The sequence below is a fragment of the Tenrec ecaudatus genome, chromosome 2 (genome assembly GCF_050624435.1).
Source record: "Tenrec ecaudatus isolate mTenEca1 chromosome 2, mTenEca1.hap1, whole genome shotgun sequence".
In the NCBI taxonomy this organism is placed as follows: Eukaryota; Metazoa; Chordata; class Mammalia; order Afrosoricida; family Tenrecidae; genus Tenrec; species Tenrec ecaudatus.
In genome coordinates this window covers 213,221,316-213,228,952 of record NC_134531.1, presented here as the reverse complement: position 1 = coordinate 213,228,952, position 7,637 = coordinate 213,221,316, and positions in this window count along the sequence as shown.

The window sequence follows — 7,637 nt, the reverse complement described above, 5'->3', positions numbered from 1 at the left end:
CATTATCCAGCTGAAGAGCTTCCCCCACCCCAGACATCTCCACGAAGTACCCATGCATTTCATTTGTTAATAATAGCATCTTTGACTCAGAGCCTCGAGCCAGGCCATCTGCTAAGTTGGGGATTTTCATAATCAACCACTAGAGGAGAAAGTGTGGGTGAATACAAAATGTTACTTCACTCAATTTATTTTTTCTATATTTGGACTTCCTAGAAGAAAAAGCTATGTCCCATCTAAGAGATCGCAGAACTGGCAGAGAAAGCACAAGGCTACCCATTTACCTGCACACAGATATTCAGAATAATTTCATTACTAGCGGGGAAGGAATATAAATCTTCTATTGCTGCCGGGATCCCTCCTCTTATTGGCAGACTTTGTAGAAATCAGCCTGCGAAAGCAAACTGATCGAGACACACCACACAGGAACGCAAGGCAAAAACGGGGCTTAAGACTGAGGAAATGGAGTGGAGGCCACATCTGACCTTCTCTGGCGACACAGGACATAAGAGAATCCAACTCCCAAGAATGCCTAGAAGGTAGAAGTGACATCTGCATCCACCCTCCTACATGTTTGATCCTATTCTGATGCCAAACTTTCCTCCCATTTCTCGCGATTTCTGTTTCTCTGCTGGGTCTGATAGTCCGTTGCAATGATGAAACAAAACCCACAAAAAATACTCATGATTATGGGAGTTTCTCATGGAAGTTAACAGATTACAAGTCAGGTTCAGAAACCTTAAAGATGCAGTTCTTATGTCTAGAGGTTTTCTTCTAAGCCATGCCAATGGAACTATCGCTCTCGGCTCTGCAAATGTTAAAAATCTCCTTCAGCACAGACAAATGCCCGAAAGGCCTTCCAATCTGCAAGTTACTTTCCTGCCCAAGATACCCAGCTTGACTCGCTCTGGTCTTCTGTGCATGCCACTCTTTGTGCCACCACTGCTGCCTCATGATGAAATGATCCAGAATGCTCCTGCCCAGGGTCTTCCTTCTGGATGATTGTGCAATTCGCTGTTTCTGCTTCTGAAATGGTGTACTTTATACCTAGTTGCTGTTCTTGCATGCCTTGGAGCAGTGGTTCTCAACCTTCCTAATGCTGCAACCCTTTCATACAGTTCCTCATGTGGTGGTGACCCCCAACCATAAAATGATTTTGATTGCTATTTCATAACTGTAATTTTGGTACTGTTCTGAATTGGGCAACCCCTGTGAAAGGGTCATTCGACCCCCAAAGGGGTCGTGACCCACAGGTTGAGAACCGCTGCCTTAGGGTGAGTTCCAACTCATAGCAACCCGATGTACAACATGACAAAATACTGCAGGGTCCTACGCTAGCCTCACAATTGTTTGAGGGCATCGTGGAAGCCACTGTGTCAATCCATCTTATCAATTGCCTTCCTCCTTTTCACTTCCCCTCTACTTTACCAGCACCTTGTCCTTTGTCAGGGCCTGGTCTCTTCCGATTACATGCCAACAATATGTGAGAAGCCTCACTCTTCTTGCTTTCAAAGAGCATTCTGGCTGTACTTCTTCCAAGACAGACGTGTTTGTTCTTTTGTCAGTCCGTGGTACTTTCCATATTCTTGGTCAGCACCGTCATTCATATGCAGGCATTCTTCTTTGGTCTTCTTTATTCAAAGTCAAACTTTGACATATATATGAAGCAATTGAAAATAACATGCCTTGGGCCATGTGCAACTTAGTCCTCAAGTTAACATCTCAATAGTTTAAAGAGCTCTTGTATACCATATTTACCCAATGCTATGCATTATTTGATCACTGACTGCTGCTTCTATGAGCAGTGGTTGTGGATCCAGCAAGACAACATCCTTGACAACTTCCATCTTTTCTCCATTCGCCATGATGTGACCTACTGGTCTGTGAGGATTTTTGTTTTCTTCACATTAAGTTGTAATTCTTAATGAAGGTTGAAATCCTTGCTCTTCATTAGCAAGTTCTTCAAGTGCCTCCTCATATTCAGCAAGCAAGGTTGTATCATCTGCATATTGCAAATTGTTCGCAAGCCTTCCTCCAGTCCTGATGCCATGTTCTTCTCCATACCGGCCAGTAACTCTGATTGTTTGCTCAGGCTAGAGGTTAGACAAGTGTGATGAGGGGGTACAACTCTAACACGCAGATTTCCTGATCTGAAACGATGCAGCACTCCCTCGTTCTCTGTGAACAATTCCCCTAGATCCATGTGCAAGTTCGGCATGAGCACAATAAAGTGTTATTCCCCTCCAGGCTCGCCATAGTTTATTATGATCCACATGGGCAAACACCTTTGCACAGTCAACACAACACAAGTAAACACATTTCCACTCTTCTCTTCTTACTTTTAAGTAGAATTAAATGCACAGACAGGAGTTAGTGTTTTCTGTATGATTTTGGGAGTGGGTGGGATGAAATTCAATATATAATACTGTGATTGCCTCAAAATATTCTATTAAAAGAAAAATAGTATAAAATAGTATATTTCTGTTATTCATAGTAATCCAGATTGAAGGACTCAGTATAGACCTACCTCTGCTGAACAAGTGACAGGTACTAAAACACAATACAATCTATGTTATTTTTCCATTTATCACCCAAATCCATGTAAATAAAAATTAAATGCTGAAAATGTCAGAACTTCAGTCATACAGAGGTGGGTTTGTGCTTGTTTCGACAGTGACCAGTGAAATGAGTGACTCACTCATTCAATTTCTCTAGACCTCTGGCTCCTCATTTGAAAAATAAAATAGGACATTATGTTCTATTGGATTCTAGTAAGGCTTAAAGGAAATATCATCTATGCGTAGAGCTACCCTGCTACCTGGAAATGCTCAGTGTGGTATTGCAGGTGTTTTATCAGTCCCTGCATTCTTCAAGAATACGCTTGTATAGTCTAACTAAATTTCCCAATGATTTAGGCCCATCATCATGAGCATGATAGTGTAAATAAGAAATCTTCCTGCCACTATTCCTAGTGGCATCTGCTGCACCTGGAAGATGCTACCGTTTGGTATTTTGTATCTGTTTAAGCCATTTTCTTTCCTATGAGTTGGACTCCAGTGACAGAAAATCTTTTGTTCTAATTAGTTTTTACATCATGGCCCTGCTTTATACTCACCCTCAGGAAGAGGACACAGATGACACGGGCACTTCAGCTCAATGTGGCAAAGTATTTAGATGGTGCCAGGCTATCAGATAAAATAGTGCCTGGGTCTTAAAGGCTTGTTTCCAAACAAGCAGACATCTGAGGGAGATGTCAACTAAATTCACATGGAAGAAGCACGTCATCAACCGTCACTGAAAGATTGGAACCCATATAATCTGAAGCTGAAGGAGGGATCAGTAGCAGAGCCTGGATTGTGAGAATCTGGTGCACAGAAGCCAATGGATGGCAGTGGGAGCCCAGGATTCATTTGTGGAACTCCATAGGAAATAAGCCTCTGGGGAACCACCCCCCCCCCCCCCCGTCTAACACTGAGGGCTGGGAGGAAGGGTTCACTAAACTGAGTGCTTTAGAGAGGCGAGTACAGACAACCGAAGGCATAAATCTGACGTGAACAGTCAAAACCTTGTCAGTAGATCTCTCCTACGATGCAGGCTGGACAGGATCTGGTTTCCAAATTTTTCTGTATTGTTTAGCTTGGTTTTTGCTTATTCGTATTAGGGTGCATCTCAGAGGTGTTATATCCTTGGAGGTTACCTTCTTGAAGTTGTGTTATATGGTTTTCCATTTTTCAGTACATAAAACCCAGGACTGGTGAACTTATAGGGGCAGCATGTAGAATAAGGGTTTCAGGGCGTGGGAGATACAGTGGTGGAGGAGGGGATAAAAAGGAGATGACATCAAGGAGTCCATGTAGCAAGAGAGTGCCTGGAAATTGATGGTGGTAGCAATTGTATAATTCCATTTTATGTGACTGAACTATGGAATGATATATGTATTAAATCTTAATTAATAAAATAGATATAAAAATAATAATTAAAAAAATTCTGTTCTGCTTAAAGTAAGTGTAAAGTACACAGCTCAAAAGGGCAGAGGTGGTCCAATGGGAGAACCCCTGCCTCCCTTGAGGAGACTGGGGTTCCATTCCTATCCCACGTAACTCATGCACAGCCCCTTCCAAATCTGCAGCATTGCTGTGATGCTCAACAGCCTCCAGTGGAGTTTCCAGACCAAGGCAGACTAGGAAGAAAGACTTGGCTGAAAATCAGTTGATCAAAATCCTATGGATCCCAAGGGCCAGCCCCATTGTGCATGTAGTCTCTGTAAAGTGGGGCCAACTAGATGATCGTTAATAACAAGAAGTTAGCTCAAATGCAGTGAGTACTAAAGTTCTCCAGGACCACAAACTAAAGTGGTTGTTGTCTGTTTGATTCCACAACATAGAGAGCCTCTCAGACAGAGTTGAACTGTCTTCTAGGGTTTCCAAGGTTATAACCTGGGGAAGCAGGCAGCCACATTTCCCCCTCCAGAGCGGCTGTAGGGTTCAAATTGCCAACCTTTCAGTTAGCAGCTGAGTGAATTAACCACCATACACACAGAACGCCGAGAGACACATCTTTTGGACGCAAAAGACTATGATTTCAATGCAGCTCTTGTAAATGTGTTCTAAAACTGAAGGAAACTATCTTTTAAAAATTAAAATGATAATATGATAGCAATGTCACATCAAATAAAAATATTTTAAGTGAAACTTATAATTTGAGCTAAATACAAATTCTGACATACAAAAGTATAATACCTGAAATAAAGAATATATTGGAGGGGATTAATAGTAGAAATGAGCTGGCATAAGAAAAAACTGTGAACTCCAAGATAAATCAATAGAAATTTTACAATCTGAACAACAGAGAGTAAAATTGAATAAAACCCCAGTAAGTGTGCAAGATAATAAAGCACACAAATGTATGTATAATAAGGATATCTGCAAGAGAATATGGAGATAAAAGAGCAGAAAAAAATTCAACGTTTTTCCAAATGTGTTGAGGATGTTTCATCTGCATACTCAAGTAGCTCAATAAGTTCCAAATTAATAAAAAGAACAAGATCTAAATCTAGATATACCATAGTCAGGATGAAAGAAAAATACTTGACAATATCAAAAGAAAACACATCATCACATCAAGGAAACACTAATAAGATAAATGGTTGATTTCTTATCAGAAACAATAGTGGCCATAAAGCTGTGAGATTACATCTTGAAAATGAGAAAATGAAAAAAAATTATAAATTTTAAATCTTTCAACCAAGAATTTTATATGTAGCCAAATATCTTTCTAAAGTGAAGATGAAACCAAAACTTACTCAGGTAGACAGAAAACAGGGAAATTTGTGGCTAACCAACTTATTTTAACAGAGATGTGTTGTGATTCAAATCTACACATACAAAAACAAAGAGCACCAATAAAGATAATTATGTTAAAATTTCTACAACATGATATAAAAATTGCATATTTATTCTTTAATGTTTACCTACTTTAAGAAATGAGCAATTATATAAAATAATATGTACATAGTTGCATTATTGGGCCACATGCAGAAGACAAAAGAATGATCAATGAGTTTGAATGATGGTGTTGGCGAAGCATACTGGAAGCACCCTGGACTGCCAGGAGAACAAACACAGCTGACATGGAGGAGGAAGGTCAGCCAGAAAGCTTCCTAGAAATGAGGATAGCAAGATTTCATCTCCCATGCTCTGGACATGGTATCAGGAGAGACCACGCCCTTGTGAAAGACATCATGCTTGGTAAATTATAAGGAAGATCAAATACTCCAAACACTCTCTGAAAGATTTAGTCTCAGAAACCCTAAATAGGGTTGCTATGAGTCAGAAGTGGCTCAAAGGCTGTAGGCTAGGTTTTAGGGTTACAACAACTCAGAATGTAATATTCTGTCTCTAACAATAATCCAGGGAAATTCTGGCCCACACTGCTACCAGGGGCTGTGTGAAATACTGCTCATAGCAGAACTATTTGGAATAGCAAAAGAATGGCAAGAAACAACAGACAATAGGAAATGGTAACCTAATGTAAGACATTAAAAGAGGAAGGCATAAAAATGCAGGAGACATAAAGAAAACAAAAGGTGAATGCAATTGCAAACTCAACCTTTACAATAGTAACTTAAAATATGAATGGATTAAACAATCCATTCAAAAGGCAAATACTGTCAGACTACATTAAAAAAATAAGATCCAACTATATGATATCCATGAGAGACACAATTCAAATTCAAAGATACAGATAAATTGAAAGTAAAAATGGAAAAAGATGTCTAGCAATAGCAGAGACATGGATTAGGTATATAACAGTATACAAACTAAACTTTAAAATGGTGTCATTAGATGTAAAATATTCCATAATAAATAGTACATCTATCATTCAGAAAGATTTAACAAACATAAATACCAACGCAATTAATGGCCAAGTACCATAATAATAAACAATTAAAGAATAGATGATACTACAATAATAGTGATTTTAAACAGGGGTTCTCAATCTGTGGGTCGTGACCCCTTTGGGGGGTCGAACAAACCCTTCACAGGGGTCGCCCGATTCATAACAATAGCAAAATCACAGTTATGGAGCAGCAATGAAAATGATTTTATGGTTGGGGGGCGTCACGAAACATGAGGAACTATATTAAAGGGTTGTGGCATTAGAAAGGTGGAGAACCACTGCTCTAATATATCATTTTAATTATATATATAAGACCCAGACAACAATCCAGCATATAGAAGATTTGAATACCACTATAAGTCAACCAGATGAAATGAAATCTGTAGAGCACTTCACCCAACAAGAAACTTTGCATTATCCTCATGGACACATGAAGCATTCTCCACGGTACAGCATGTGCCACATATACGGAGAAAGCTGTAGTAAACTTTAAAGCATAAAGATACTGTATTTCTAGCCATTGTAGAATCGATAGAACTCAATGAGAAATCCATAGCAAGATATAATTTAGGAAATTCACAAATTTTAAAAACTCATTGCTAATGAATTGAAGAAGAAATCAAAAGGGGTATAAGAAAATGCTCTAGGATGAATAAAAATTAGGACACATGTGAAATCTAGTTTAAACAGTGTTTAGATGAAATTCATCACTACCTCCAAGGGTACGTTAAAAAGTTTTTACTAGCAATCCCATTCATATATATATGCACAGGCTTGTTCCAGACAAAACACAGCAAATGTCTCTGCAAACGTTGATAACTGCAGACAAGTTATTTCAGTCATATGCTTCTCTCGGTCTCTTTAGAGTGCCTTAAACATAAGAACACTTTTAGTGCCAGAAGGGCAAAAAACCATGATTTTGAGGTCAGGGAAAATTTTAAAAAGTATAACAAACCTCAAGTGGTTATTTCCCCAACTCATTGAAACTTTGCAACAAATTGACAGGAAGGCTACCTCATACGAATCAAAAGTTTTTAAATGGAACAAGCATTTTAAGAAAAGATGGGACAACCTCAGAGATGAATTAAGAGCAGGGAGACCCTGACCAACTGTGGCTGAAGCCCAGGAACTGTTGGAAGAAGACTCTAGAATTATCATTGAATCTATTGAAGTTGGGATTTTCAATTTTTGGCAAACATCTTAGCCTGAGCAATCTCTCAGTCTGATTGGTGCCAAAGCCT